Below are 15,008 nucleotides of genomic sequence, written 5' to 3'. Positions count from 1 at the left end.
GGGACACCAGCTAAGAATTGAACCAGAGAACCTCTTATTGTGAGGTGACAATGCTAACTGCTACACGACTGTGCCACCCAGTGATAATCCCTAGAACATGGTGACAGGGCATATACATGTCCATCCCCACTAATCATGTCACAGACTGATCTGAACGTAGTACGAAAACATTTGCACAAGTGCCACCACCATAAACAGCAATGGCAGATGACAGAGAGAGCTAGGAGTATAAGGAATACAACTTTACAAGACATTGACAGCAGTTCCACAAGAAAGTGTACAAGAGAGATGGTCACAATATCAGCAAGGCATTTCTGCCTAGCCTCTGGTTACCATTGATGAAGGTTTTCAAGTAGCAACATTACAGGCCAGCATATCAATGCCTGCAGTGGTCATCTGTCCTGGTAATGCCTGTGGATTTGGTTTCAACCTCAGCCAGATCATGTTAGGTATCAACCATATAGAATTGTCAATCATAAAGCCACTGTAACTGCTTCCTTTAATGGCTGTGAATGAGATAGTACATGATTTGGAGCTCCTTGATGCATCAGAGGAGTGTTCTTTGCTGGGCAATAGCAGAAGAACTTATTGCCATGTGACTATACGAAATGGAAGCCATCATGCATACAACATGATTTATAAATCATGAATATAACAGCATGCCACTGTGTAACCCTGACATGTGCCTCTTGAGCAAACTGTGCTCTTTGGCTGTCCTTCCTGAATGCATAATTAGATAGTTCAGAGGCATTTGTAGTGCATGGGTGCATTTGCCAACATATCACACTATAAAAATGCAGATTCTGTATATGTATCTTCATTTTGAACAATACATAGTGCTTAGTTTTGCAGTAAGTAAGAGGTTTCTGGAATACAGATTTTGTATTCATTCTGTCATAAGATGCATTATTTAGCCTACTTAAAAAGTGTCCTGCTAAAACTCAAGCTGTTAAACTCATTACGTAAGAGAAGTAGGTTCTCCCATTATGCTCAGGTGTACCTTTTACCTAGTATATGTATTTAGAATCTGTGTACCTTTGTGTGTTACATTTCAAACTTGACTGCTATGTGTATCTTATCATTTGCTTACATCTGGAAAGCACATGGCCCCTTCACCTGCATACGCTGTGTATGGCCTGTGGTATATACAGACAGCATGGCAGCCCACCACATCTCCAAAATGTATGTCCAATATCTAACAGACAAGGCTGTGCCTGTGGTTATGTATACCACAAGCACAACAGCATCTGCACTTAAACAGTTGTAAGCATTATTCTAATGTATAGGTTTGCTACCTGTGTTTCCATAGCTTTTATTGGTATAGAGTGTGTAACTATATTCTCTCATTTTCACAGGTTTCATTATGTCCACTGGGCATGGTGATAGTAGAGGCTGGGTAACTTCAGCCTTTCCAAGAATTAAATCCTGCCACAGTCACTCAGGACCCATGGATGGCATCTACTGGGAAAGGGGGTGCTTACCACCCTCTGCATCAACAGATATGGCAGTCACTGTTCTGTGAATCGATGTCATGGGTGAGTGTAATTTCACATTAGATTACTTGCAATGGACCCAGTCATTTGTGCAAAGCAGCCATGCATACTTGCAGTGTGCAACTACATCCTACTCGACTATACCCAACAATTGCAAGCAGCAATGGGTCTCAATAATGCCTTCTAAGTGGGCTGTCATTGACAGTATCCATGCAATTTGGAGTCTGTGGATATCTTCACACAAGCTATGCAGCATATTATGGTTCTGACATGGTAAGATTAGCATCCATGCTTTCCTGGATCACATATCTCTACATCTGCTAGTCGATGCCTAGGGTAATACCGACATCATGAAATAACCAAATCTCAAAACACACCAGTGTGACTCCCCCAATGCCATGTGTCTGTACTTCAGAGATTTTGTATCCTTTAGATACTGCTTGCTTTTGTGCTGTCTGTGTGTCATGTGTGGGACTCACATGAGTGAGATATCCTTCACAAAACACAAGTGATACAGTTGGACCATCCTGAGCCTGTAAGTCCCCTCGGCTATACGGGAGGAGAAAGATCTTCCCATTGTAATTGTTGCTGGCACCACTGGGTCCTCACATTAATGCTATAACCTTCAGCCTCTGTAGATGTGCTGATCTTAGCCATGCACAGATCGGTACTCCTGGATCATCTCCCAGTAGCACCTGTGGAAGTACACAAATAACTTATCGTGTAAAAGTTAGTACATGTGCCATTCCCACCATCATGTATCAGATGGTCAGTTGCATGTCAAGAATGTACATAACCTTTGAGCGTGTGCATTCCTGCTTGTGCAGAATGTGCTCAATGAAAGCTCAATGTCACTACGTGACAGAATATGTCATGATATGTGTGAGTACACTGTGCAGAGGTGCTAGGTGATTTATGGTTGCACCTCACCACTGGCACTAGTGAGGGATGTACACTGAGAGGATGACAAGGTACACACACAGTATTACTAGATGCAGCTCTCTGCATCAAGTGCAATTTCCCTTAAGAGCACACAGAGACCACAGTCAGTCCAGGGCTGGTTTCTCCCTCTTTCTCCATATGCCCAATAAGACTCCCCACTGGCACAGATATAGAGTTGACATCTCAGCTGAGTGGCTAAGCCAAGACCTCCAGCACCCTCTATGTTCAACCAGTGCTTTGTGTCCCTGCCCAAGGACCTGACACTCACTGTCTTTGAGGTTTGATTTATACACACACACACACACACACACACACACACACACACACACACATTCACCTGGGAAAGGCTGGCACAGGTTTACTAGCTATGCCTGCATTTGCCCAGACTATAAGTTAGTTATCACTGCCACCAGCCAGCTCCTTATCAGCTACTTTAAGGCCTTTAACAAAGGATGCCCAATCTTACTGTGTAATGTTACTATTAATACAAATGGTAGTTTGACCAAGAGCAAGCCTATTAGGAGTGGCCCACAATGTAACCAAATAAATATCCAAGTACTCTCAGAACTTAAATATCTCTAGACAGATCATCCACAATGAAATGTTTAAATATATGTAATAATAAATAATAAAATAGCAAAATAATACTAAATATATATTTACAGTGACATCAGAGTTCAAAATCATAGGAAATATTTAAAACATTGCAGGACAGTCTCAAATAAATGAAGAAAAATATCTAAACTAAGCTTTGCTATTTTCCTGACTATATCTGAGAGAGTTAATATTCTCTATACACTTTTTTACAGAGGAAGGCAAATTTGTGGTGAGCGGGTCTTCTTGTCAGGTCCAAGACAGAAAACAGAATGCTGTGTCTGTCTCAGAGAGTTCTCAAATTAATATCTCAAATATTACTGCTGGGCTAGCTTGCAGAATGACATCATTTCTTGTTATCTGACTTCTATTCCCCATAGGTTCATAGGTTCATGGGTAGGTACTAGGCTATCAGCCCAAGGGCTTACGTAAGCCTAGCCAACAAGGTTCCTTGGCTTATGCCACCCAAGAAAGTTATTTTCCTGTACCACTGTTGAGCAGAGACACAGAAGTGATCCCCGGGGTGTATTTCCTATTTCCCATCCACTCATCAAGAATTTTCTTGAAGAGTGCTAATGAAGAACTTTGCTTGACATAGATGGGTAGCCTGTTCTAGAGTTGGGAAGTCTCTGGGACAGGAATCTATCCCACCAGCATGTCCTGTTTATTATGGTAACAAGGTTTAGGTCCCTAGAGCGTGTAGCTCAGAAGGATTGGGATTTCTTTAGGTGTAGCATGTCCAACAGCTCTGGGTTTGACATAGCTTAATATGTTAGGCAGAGATCACCTCAGAGAAGGTGATATGCTACGGAGTAAAGCTGGAGTTGTTTGAGGTGTTCAGTGTAGGGCATTTGTTTGAGGCCAGTAATCCTCTTTGCGAGGTACTTCTGTGGCCCAGGCCCAAAATAACAATTAATGATGACAGTTGGTAGCATTTAGCATCTACCTGTAAAATACATAGACAAGGGCTTTTCCTCAGATCTTTGGAAAATGCTGGAAGTCATAAAACAATAAAACACTTCCAAGACAATACAGAAAGCTTCACACCAAAGACATTGTGTCTGTAGCTGCCATAAATTAATTTAATTTCAGCTATTTTTCTGAAGTTTTGTTGGACTGAAGTTAACCTCTTGTATTCCAGTTTCCACTGTTAAAATATATACATTTAAATAGTTACAATAGTGCATGTACATTTCTGTTCTATTCCAGTATGGCATTCTGTGGTTACATTTTAAACAGCACGTTGCATAAACCTTTCCAACACACACTTCTGTACCAGCAGTTTGATATACACATGATATACAGTTCTAATGCAGTTGTAACACAAGCATCTTATATAAATCATTTTGATATTCACCAATAACAAATAATTATTTACAAACTTCCAGACAGCTGTGCTGGCAGTATCTCCCTTTGTCACACTTCTATATAAATCATGTTGATATTCACAAATGACATATAATTATTTACAAACTTCCAGATGGCTGTGCTGGCAGTATCTCCCTTTAGCACAGCATGCCACACAACTCACATGGTGCATCCCTGCAAAGATATGCAGGCTATCATAACCTGTGGTGATGGTATTTGCAGTTGCAGCCCCGATGTTCCTCAGTGACAGTAATGCAGCTGGCCATGTGTGCATATACCAGAATGATGTACTACCAATGTCCTACTTGACTGACACTTGCTATTACTCACCATGGGGCATCCTCAACAAACACTCGGGCAGTTCTGGCCAACCCAGATCCAAATACAATCCAGCCTCCAGAATTACTGTCCTGTCATTTTCTCTGCTAAGTGTTATAAGGAAATACACAGTCTCTGTCAGCTGATAATGTCTTGTGAAATTATCCCACTGTCCAACCTTTCAGTAGCTCATGTCATGTGCCCTGTTTGTCACATAGAAGATCATATTGGTTACTCTACTACCACACCTAATCCACAAAAGCCTTGTCTGCTTTATCCATCCATAGGAGTCTCCTGTCATAGTTGTGCAGGATCTGAAGCAGGATCTCTGTTACTCTGAGGTGAACTTTTCTATGTGCTGTTCATAGGTCTGGCACTGTGACAGTTGGATTACACCTGTGAGAGCATGCATGAATCACTGTATGTATACTGGACATTCCATGTTGGACAAAACATACCACATCAGTACCCCCAGCAACCCTGTCATAGGTACTACCTTCTAGAATGCTATAAAATAATCAGTGTGATGGTACTGTGGTATCGGTCAGCCTATGATCTACATACACTGCTCTTTATGCCAGTGCCTACAGCACAGTGTATGCCCATTGGACTACAGGCTCTCCATCCTCTTCCATGTCAGTATGGCCTAGCTTCCCTGTGTTCTCCTGGATTCTCACCACAGCAGGTATGTGAGTTTCCATGCCTGTTTCCTGTGGTTTGCACAGTTAGCACAGCCAAAAGCCTACAACCTGTTATGGTTATACAGTGAGGCATCAATCAATGTTATCCCCACCCCCTGACCTTCTTGTGCCCTGTGCTTTGCCCTCCCCCCCACAGGGAAACATGTCTGCCTGTTCCCTCTGCACTCACTATGTTGACGACTCTCACCTCAACACCGTCAACCATGCCCCTGACAGAACCACTACAGAGTTAACACACAGCATAATCTATGGTATGACAACTGTATGTGGCAACCAACCACTCTAAAACTGATCTTGCAATATGTTGTACATTACCAGTACTCCTGTCTGCAATCACTTTCACTATGTGTTACTTTCATCTGCAATTCTGTGTGTTCCATAGTCTGTCAGTCTCTGCAAGGTGTTCTCTCCCAATATGCCAACCTCACTTTATCGCACTACAAAGTAGCTCATAGCAAGGTGATTATGCTACTGAAGGAACTTTTTTAGTGTAATGGTCTTTGATCTGCACCAGTAACACAATGCATTATTAGCCCTATTCCATACTATATGATTAGTCCACCTTGTGGTCATTTACAGTAAGCAGCTGTGCAGCCTGGATGTACTGATGAGCATCTGCTCAACATCTGCATTGAGTTAATGCCCATGGTCATTATGCTACTCAGCTGCCCATCATAGCCATGTTTGAACATGTAGGTTTCATAAGGTATGCATGCCTCTTGAGCCTGGCTGTGCAGCTGTCATCTTGTCCTACACTACTGACCATGTGCTTCATGCTGCAATACATGGCCATCATGCTGCTGTGGTGCTACTGATACATGTCACATGGTGTCTGTGACATATGGCATTGTGCCTCAGCTATGACTTTTGCTCCTGGACAGGATCTGGTTAGTGGACATGGCCTCTGCAGGAATGAAGTATGTCAGGGTGCTTTTGGGGTGCAACAAGAAAATGAAGATCTTTCCGCATCTGTTGCACAAGCAGTACATGGAGCACCTACTGGGGGACAGTTGCGAAACTGTATAAGGTTGATGTCTGTCTCAAAACAGTGAGCAATGCCATACTCAACTCACATCTGGAGAGCAGTACTAGCATAAAAATAATGACCTGAAGAGGCACCATGCCGACCTTCTCGTCCAATGGGAAGAAGAGGTTCAGGAAAGACAACCTCCACATTGCAGTAAGTTTTAATTTTTGCACATATTAAAAATCAGATATAAATGATCTATGCAATTCAAAAAATTCTCATTACATCTACACATAAGTGAATACACAGTTGTACCTGAAAAATTCCACATATACAGTGGATATGCAAATTAAGGTATTTGTCACCATCTGTCGTTCACAAAGGTGTGACTCAAGGAGTAAAGTATTTATGGAAAGCAACATTTATAAATATACTATTGCAGACAAAAGCTAGTAGAAACATACAAGGTATATGCTCAAATGTGGCGGTAGAAATGGTGTTGCACTCATTAGAACAAGGCTGAGAAGCAACACCTACAGAAGCGCTATTATAATGCATACTGGAGAAAGTACATTTTGGTGGGACAGCCACCTGGAAGAAGGTCCACAGGCAGCACCTGAATGGTACTTCTACTAATGGGAGCTGTTTCAGTGCTGAATTTCTTTCTTTCTTTACACTTTGTTGACTGGGTTAATCCCACTAGGTCAATGGCCTGTCAACAGGGAAGAACCAACATAGTCTTTATACTACTGGGAGAAACTGGATCTGGGCACTGAGGAACTTTCTCTCCCCTTTTTGATATATGCCATGGGACCTTTTGCATTCTCATGAGCTATCATCAATTCAAGCAGAAAGGGCCTTGGCTTACCTTATCATACTAAGGGTGCACACTCTGAAAAGCATCCTCCTCCTTATGCTGCACTGCAGTGTGAGTACTGGAAAAGTAATCCAGGTATCATAAACTGATAATGAACCCCAGACTGTATCCATGGCAAATGAGGTAAAGCTTCTATGAATCACCCTATGCCATGCTCAGTGAGTAGGGTGGCACCCAGAGTCATTTGGGTCAGTGAATAATATTATGATCAATTACAGTCAGTGTGTCTTAACAGGTGACCCACATCACAGTCTACTGTGTCTAAAGCAAAGTCTACTGCATGACACCTAAACATCTTGCAGAAGCCTTGATAAGGGAAAACAGGTATTTGTCATCTCTAAAAAGGCATATGACACTGTTCATGAGGTAGGTTGTAGGATGTAGTTGTTCCATGTAATGGTCAGCAACACCTATACATGTGTTATGTACTGCAGTCAGGGCAGAATTACTCAGGTCTATATATAGGATGAAATGACAGCTGTCAAGCATGCAGCTAATATTGCAGTGAACACTGTTATGTATACAAATGCAGATGGTCGGAGCTGTACAAAATCATAGTCTCATTGGTCCTTGCTGCTCACTGCTGTCAGTGCACATTTCACATCTATTAGGTTATGCCTGATCAGAGTGTACCATAGACACACTGAAAGTTTATGAATATTCCTGTATTGTGCATGCATCATAACGACTGTGCAAAATGCAATTAATTATTGCACACCACCTTATCTGCTGTAAACAAAATACTAAATCAGCAAAGTATACTAAGAAAAAGCACTACATTTACAGGACTGAATGATGCAAAGTGCTGCCCAGTGCTCTTTGGAGCAGAGGGACAAAACCGTAGGTACGACCACATAGTACAAGTTGGATAAGTGGCTTGGTAGCACATAAACAACCAACTAAAGGATGTGGGTAAATGGTCAACACTGGCTTACTTATCACAGTGTGAAAGAATTGATCAAGTCCTTTCTCTGAAACACCCTCTGTTGCAATAACCAGAACTCCTCTCTATATCACAGGGACTAATGGTTGCAAGCCCAGTCAAGGAAACCTTGTACTCCAGTCAGGAACTGTAGGTATACAGAAGTAAGTGCCCACCTTGTCCATGGCATATTGAGCATTGTACCATATTTCTGGCCATGAGATGGAAGGTTATAGGACTAACATGTAAAAACCCTAGTGATCATCAAGAATGATGCTACGTCAAGGTTTCACTGACAGTCCCATGCAATGTGAGCTCTTCAGTTCTGGGTTCTACCTTCCTGGAAGAAGTCTTCAGTGTTGCAGGTTAAGCTGCACTTGTTGCTGAGACAGAGCATCTTGAATGTGCCTGGTGGTCAGCACCACAATGGGACCAAAATCCAAGATAAAAAATGACAAAGTGTTCAGAAGACTGTAAGAAATTAAACTAGCACTTAAAAAGCCCATCCGTAAGATACGTATATCTTTGGATATATTACATAGGAAGGCCTTCTAACTTGAAGAAAAAATGCAAAAAATGTCAAAAAGAAAGTTTTTTAACAGTAATAAAAATAGAGAGACTGTGGTAAGGAGTTAGCTCATAAAATAACATTATCACTTAACTTACAAAAGTAAAGGGAGAAATGTCAGCTTTAATTTTTTTCAACCAACAGAATAGAATTGTAGGTTAATGTAATGAACCTCATTCTGAGTTGCTCAGCTCACCTGCTAGAAAAGTAAATATTTAAACTGGTCAGGAAATACCAGGAGAGCCAAGGCAGAAATTAAAAATCACAAATTGTCAGTGTTTCTTAAATAAAAAATAGATATAAAGTAAAATAGCATACTTTTCCCAAAAGCTATTATTGGTTGTAAGATGGAATTAGTTTCCTACAGTGTTTTAATTTAAAAATAGCAGGAAAGAGCAGACGTAACATCATTCAGACATGTATGCAAAGGCAACAATGCATTACATTATCATGAAGATAAAAGAACAATTAATTTCAATAACAGTAGAGCTGCAGCAATAATGATTAAAACAGCCAACTATTCATCACTAAACAAAATATCTTACAGGCATTCAGCAGACATAAGGTCATTACCTAGATGGATAACATTGTGTTCCTGTACCCCTATGGAAAAGCAGAAAAGGTGCCATGTGTCAGCATCAGGATTTGGTTCACATGAGGAACAGAAGTCTGTGTTACTTCCACAAGGATCAATATGTTAGCTGAAATTTATGAAACTGCAACTTATATTTCTACCCCACTAGTTGCTAAGCACTGAATGGTGAGTATTCAGATTGTGCAAAGTGCTATGTTTGAAGTTTTAGAATTAGCTTAAAAGTACTGATAAATGCATTTTTCTTAGGTTAGAATCTACAAGAATCCCAAAATGCACTCCAATGATTTATAAAAGAATGTTGTCTACCATGTGAGTAAGCTAAGAATAATAATTATTAACTTGAGCTTTTGTGTCACTCTAGAAACAAGACTTGTGCCTAGTGTGCATACTTATGAAACAAGTTAACAGTTACAAATGAACAGAAAGCATCAACAAAATCACAACAGAAATTAAACATGAATTATCTGTGTGGGAAAGAAAAAACACAAAATACAATTATAATCCCTTATTTTTTTTTCTTTAAGTATTTATTATAAGTTGGTTTGGGAAATGTTGCAAATTACTATTCAGCATTTAGGCTTTTTTGTTTTTTTTTGCATTAAATTGTTTAATACATGTTTTATTGGCTATTTCTTGTGTCATCTAATTTTCTTTAAACATGTTTTAGTAAAAACTAGCTATTTCAACTAAAAGTCGGCAACTATCTGCACAGCAGCATCAAATTATGAAAATGTTTGCTTTTAAAATAGTCATTTTATAAATCTCATTTTAACAGTAGAAATGATCCAAGAACTAAACTAGCCAATTTGACAAAGCAGGAAAAGAGATCCACACCTGCTGATCACTGTAACGGCACTATGAGGTCCAGTCACATGCCTGGCACTCTACATCATCACCATTTTCCTTTCCTCAGGTAGCAGCCCTTGTCCGAGGGTCTCCTTCGTATTTGGAAACAACATAGGTGTCTGGCAATTTTTTTCACTTGGCTGGTAGAAGTAATCTCTTAATCTTCAGTAGGTTTCCATGTAACTTGCACCAGAAATATTGATCTAAAGCATTCTAGTGACATTGCAAGTATATGGTTGACATAACAATTAGGGTGTTTACTTTCCCAATACAAGGTATGCAGTTTTATCTTCACCTTTCATCACTCTTTGGCTATTGGCTAGGCTTGTACTAGTCTGACGACTTTTTTGCCAAACATTTATGAGGCTCAGGCTGACTTAATGGTTAAGCTGTTTACCTCACAGAAACAAAGTACAGGGTTTAACTCCTGCATTTGGTTATTGACTGAGCATATAATAGTCTGCAGCTAATTTCTTAGTGTTAACCTATGCAGATAGAGCTATGTGTCCTGCTGTTAAGGTTAAGGCACTCCATTAAAGTGAAAATTCAGTATAGCAAACCAGTTACTGACTTTAGCTATAATGCCAGAGTCTGAGGTTTGCATTCCAAGAGCTCAAAGTCTAAGTAATTTACATTATATGTGAAATTTCCTGTCCTCAGCAATGTAGAGCATAGGAGCATAACTTACAATTTCAAGGCACAGTTTAGAGAAGGGAGTAAAAGATAAGTTTATGAAACTATTAGATTCCTACCTTTTACAAATATTAAGTAAGAAATAATAATTAAAGAATTACATAAGCCACATGCTGCAGCCATAAACTCTTTTTTTCATTTTTTATAAATTAAAACTATACATGTTTAGTCTATATTATATTGTCGAAATGGCATTACAGTAAATGCTGTTTCGCCGACAAATATAGAGCAAAATCTGGAAACAGCGAAACCCCAGGACACCAATTTGTTTTCCTAGGGAAAAAAATTGGTAGACCAATAAGAATCAAATATCACCACAAACGAAGGACCAATAAAACCAAATGGAAATCCACAGATGAAGACGACCAAGCCAAAGGAACAATGTTGTTGAACTGTCTTTAATAAGCATAATAAATAAACAAACCATCAACAGAATTCAATCAAGCGCTTTCGCCTGGTTAATACCAGGCTTTATCAAGATGTAAAACACTAAAACAGGTCAACTTATATACACATTAGCTAATCACATGACAAACACAATTAATTAAAATGCAGACTCAATTAAATATATTTTAAAGATATCATCACTTAAAAGACTTATGTGCAATATAAAATCTTATAAAACAAGCACCAATATCCACAGAGGTGTTTGAAAACCATATATACATAGTATTAAGGATGGTGCCTATTGAAAAAATGTATAAAGTATTCAAAATACAAATATGAAAAAACAAATTTGAAAAAAGGAGAAGAAAACTACTAGGATTGTTGATAATAAACACCTAACCCTGAAAAAACAATAAATGAAATATTTAATTCCAAAAACCACCATATTATGCATTAAAACTTAACCACACTAATAGTTTATAATCTTGCCCTCCTCAACTTAAGCACACTTGCAATACTAACATTATCATTAAGTCCAGGGGGTTTAGCAGCATTTAATTTCAATTGCCATAACAATTCTCTATATTCGAGACATGTTTCCCAATCACCCCCTTTGGGGTTCTGGGTTACCTGTTCTAAGACAATAAATTTCAACTGCATGTTAGGACATTGTAAAGAGTGCTTGTAAAAAGCATTTGTGTCTTTCTTCTTGGAAACGCCGTACAAGTGTTCATAAATTCTTTTCATTAGAGGCCTCTCAGTTTTACCAATATAAAAACTGAGACACTGCGTACATATTCCAAGATATACGACACCTTTCGCCCCACAATTGTGGTAACGAACCGCTTTAAATTTATAGTTTCTTGAAACAATGCGCAGACTACTGTCATTGATAATAAATGGACATTGTTTACAGGCCCCACATTTGTGTGTACCCAGCTTAGAAGCAGACTGTGCGTAACTCTTCCAATGTTTCCTTTCAAATAAACCCTTCAGGTTAATATTCCTCCTATTCACAAAACTAGGTTTACTAGATATTAATTTGTTAATATCCTCCTGAAGGGTCAAAACTGGCCAATACCCTAACACTATTTGCTCAACTTGTAGAGATTCTTTAGTGAAAGTATGAATAAAAGTGTTGTGTGCATCCAATTTTTCATCTTTCTTTACACATAAATCCGTCTGTGAACCTGTACCCAATAAAGGAAAACATTTAGCTTCTCTGTTAGCAATTACCTCCTGCGCTAAAGTGTTGACCAGATGAATTGGGTAACCTCTTTCCAGAAAAAGTTTTTTTCAAAAACTGAACTTCCTCCAAAAACAGTTAATCCGTACTGGACATCCTGGATGCCCGGATGAACTGCCCCTTTAGTATACCTTTCTTTTGGTGGAAGGGGTGACCACTATTAAAATGCAGGTAAGAATTGGAAAAAGTGGCTTTTCTGTAGATTTTTGACTGAAAAGTGCCACTATGTTGATCTTTGAAAAGGGAGACATCCAGATAGTTAGGGACATTCTCACTAAAATTGTGTGTGAAGGCTAAAAAATGTGTGGAAGAATTAATATGTGCCATAAAGTCTAGAAAATTGTTCAAACTTCCATTCCATAATAAACATACATCATCCAAATAACGCTTATAATGAGTAATAAACTTAGCCCAGGGAGTTGAGAATATAAATTTATTCTCCCAAAAATGTAGTACAATGTTGGCGTATGACGAGGCACATGGAGCACCCATGGCCACTCCCTTCTTTTGCCTAAACAACTCTCCATTAAAATAGATAAAGTTGTTTTCAGGGATAATTTCCATGAATTCTACTAACAGCCTAATAGTGTTGGAACTTAAACCAGATAGTGAACATAAAACCTCATTAAACCACTCTAAGCCAATGGAATGGGGGATACTGGGAAATAATTCCACAATGTCTATAGTTGCCATAAAACAAGTTGAATTATAAAAATCTTTTTCAATACCTTTAAGAAACTCCCAGGAATCTTTACAAACATATTCCAGGGATAAAACTAACTTTTTAACAGTTTGGTCTATAAATTTACCCAAAGGTTCTACAATACTGCCCGCTCCTGCGACAATAGGCCTAAATTTTAAAGGGTCTAAGCCCTTATGAACCTTGGGTATCCCAAAAATCACCAGGGTTATAGGTTTGTTGACATGTAAATAGTTCCTTAACTTTTCGTTGATAGCACCTTGCATCAAATGGTCAAATAGCAAAAAATTAATTTTGGAATAAGCTATATTAATTTCATTAATTGAAACTACCTCATACTGCTCAATGTCTTGCAACATATTGTGTATTTGTGTGTCATAAGCCCAATTGTACATCAAAACCACTCCCCCTCCCTTGTCTGGTTTCATAACTCTAACCCCCTCTTCTTTGAGAAAATTAATCAGCTGGTATAGCTTGGGATCCAAGTTGGTGGGTTGAGAATACACTTTAATTGAATATTGTTTCCTTAAGTCCATTTCCACTAATTCCTCAAATACCTTGAGGGCTGGATGAGTGGGAGGGTTTAGTGTACTGGCTCTTGTAAAGCCCTTATTCTAAACTGTTTGTCCTTTGAATTGTATTGTTAAATTTAAACGTCTGACAAAGAGTTTCAATCTAGTAGTGTGTTAGTCAAATCTAATGAACGCAAAGGAACAAATTGAAAACCCCTAGTGAAAAGTTCAAAATATTCTGATGTTAACATAATGTCAGTAAAAGTATATATAAGAAAATTATCCTTTCTCATAACCGTGCAATGACTATCTGTGGAATCTGATATTAGTTCCCCAGCGTCCCAACCAATCGGCTCACCTTCAAGATCTATCTGCGTGGTTTGTTCTGATTATGTTGTTGGAATGCTGTGCCCCTGCCCCCCAGTCTGCCCTGGGGATAGTAAAAATCCTGGTGTATGTTTTTGTTCATTTTTTGGGCTAGACGCTCACTCCTTCTAGGTGAGTCCCCTGTTGGTGAAGCAACACTATCAGTGTTGTTGAAATCATTAAGCCTATCCAAAACGTTTTTATTGTTCCATCTGCCCTTACCAGGTAGGGGGTAAGCCATACCATCTCTATATTCAACAAGGTCTCGTTCCAACTTTCTTATTTGGCGGTTAACAATTTTAATACAATGCTGGTCAACTTCATGAAAAACATTATCGTAGTTTTTTTTAATACTAGAAAAACATTTGTCCTTGACAATAGAATCATTCAACACATTAACTTCATTTAACAAAACATCCGCCTTAACTTCATAATCTTTAATCATCAAATTAAGCATTTCCAATCCTGTTCTGTCAAATAAATTTATCAAATTGTTGTATAGGATCGACTCAGGTAAAGCATTATTAGGAAATTTAAAACAACGCAATCCCTTAGGAATGCGTTGAACTCGCACACATTCTCTCAAATAGTCAGTCTCTAACTGTGTAGTCTTATATGCATATAACTTGTCACTCAAGTTAGTAAAATCATGATTGGCACATTTATTATCATTGTGATGTGAAGAAAATGTACCTTGTTTGAAAGAAAATTGTTGTTTAGTCCAGGTATTAAAATTAAAATCCTTCGTTGAACAATTGACCCCATTCGAACGACTAGTTTGATGCTTAACCGGCTGTTCCTGTAGATCGGCATTAACCAATGAAATCTCGCCAGGAAGTTCCATCTGTGCAACACCGTTCAGCCTCTGTGCTAGCGGTGACATGAGGAATATTAACCTGAAGGGTTTATTTGA

Source organism: Protopterus annectens, chromosome 3.part1 (assembly GCF_019279795.1).
Source record: "Protopterus annectens isolate FY-2018-M chromosome 3.part1, PAN1.0, whole genome shotgun sequence".
Lineage (NCBI taxonomy): Eukaryota > Metazoa > Chordata > Ceratodontiformes > Protopteridae > Protopterus > Protopterus annectens.
This window is presented reverse-complemented; position numbering follows the sequence as displayed.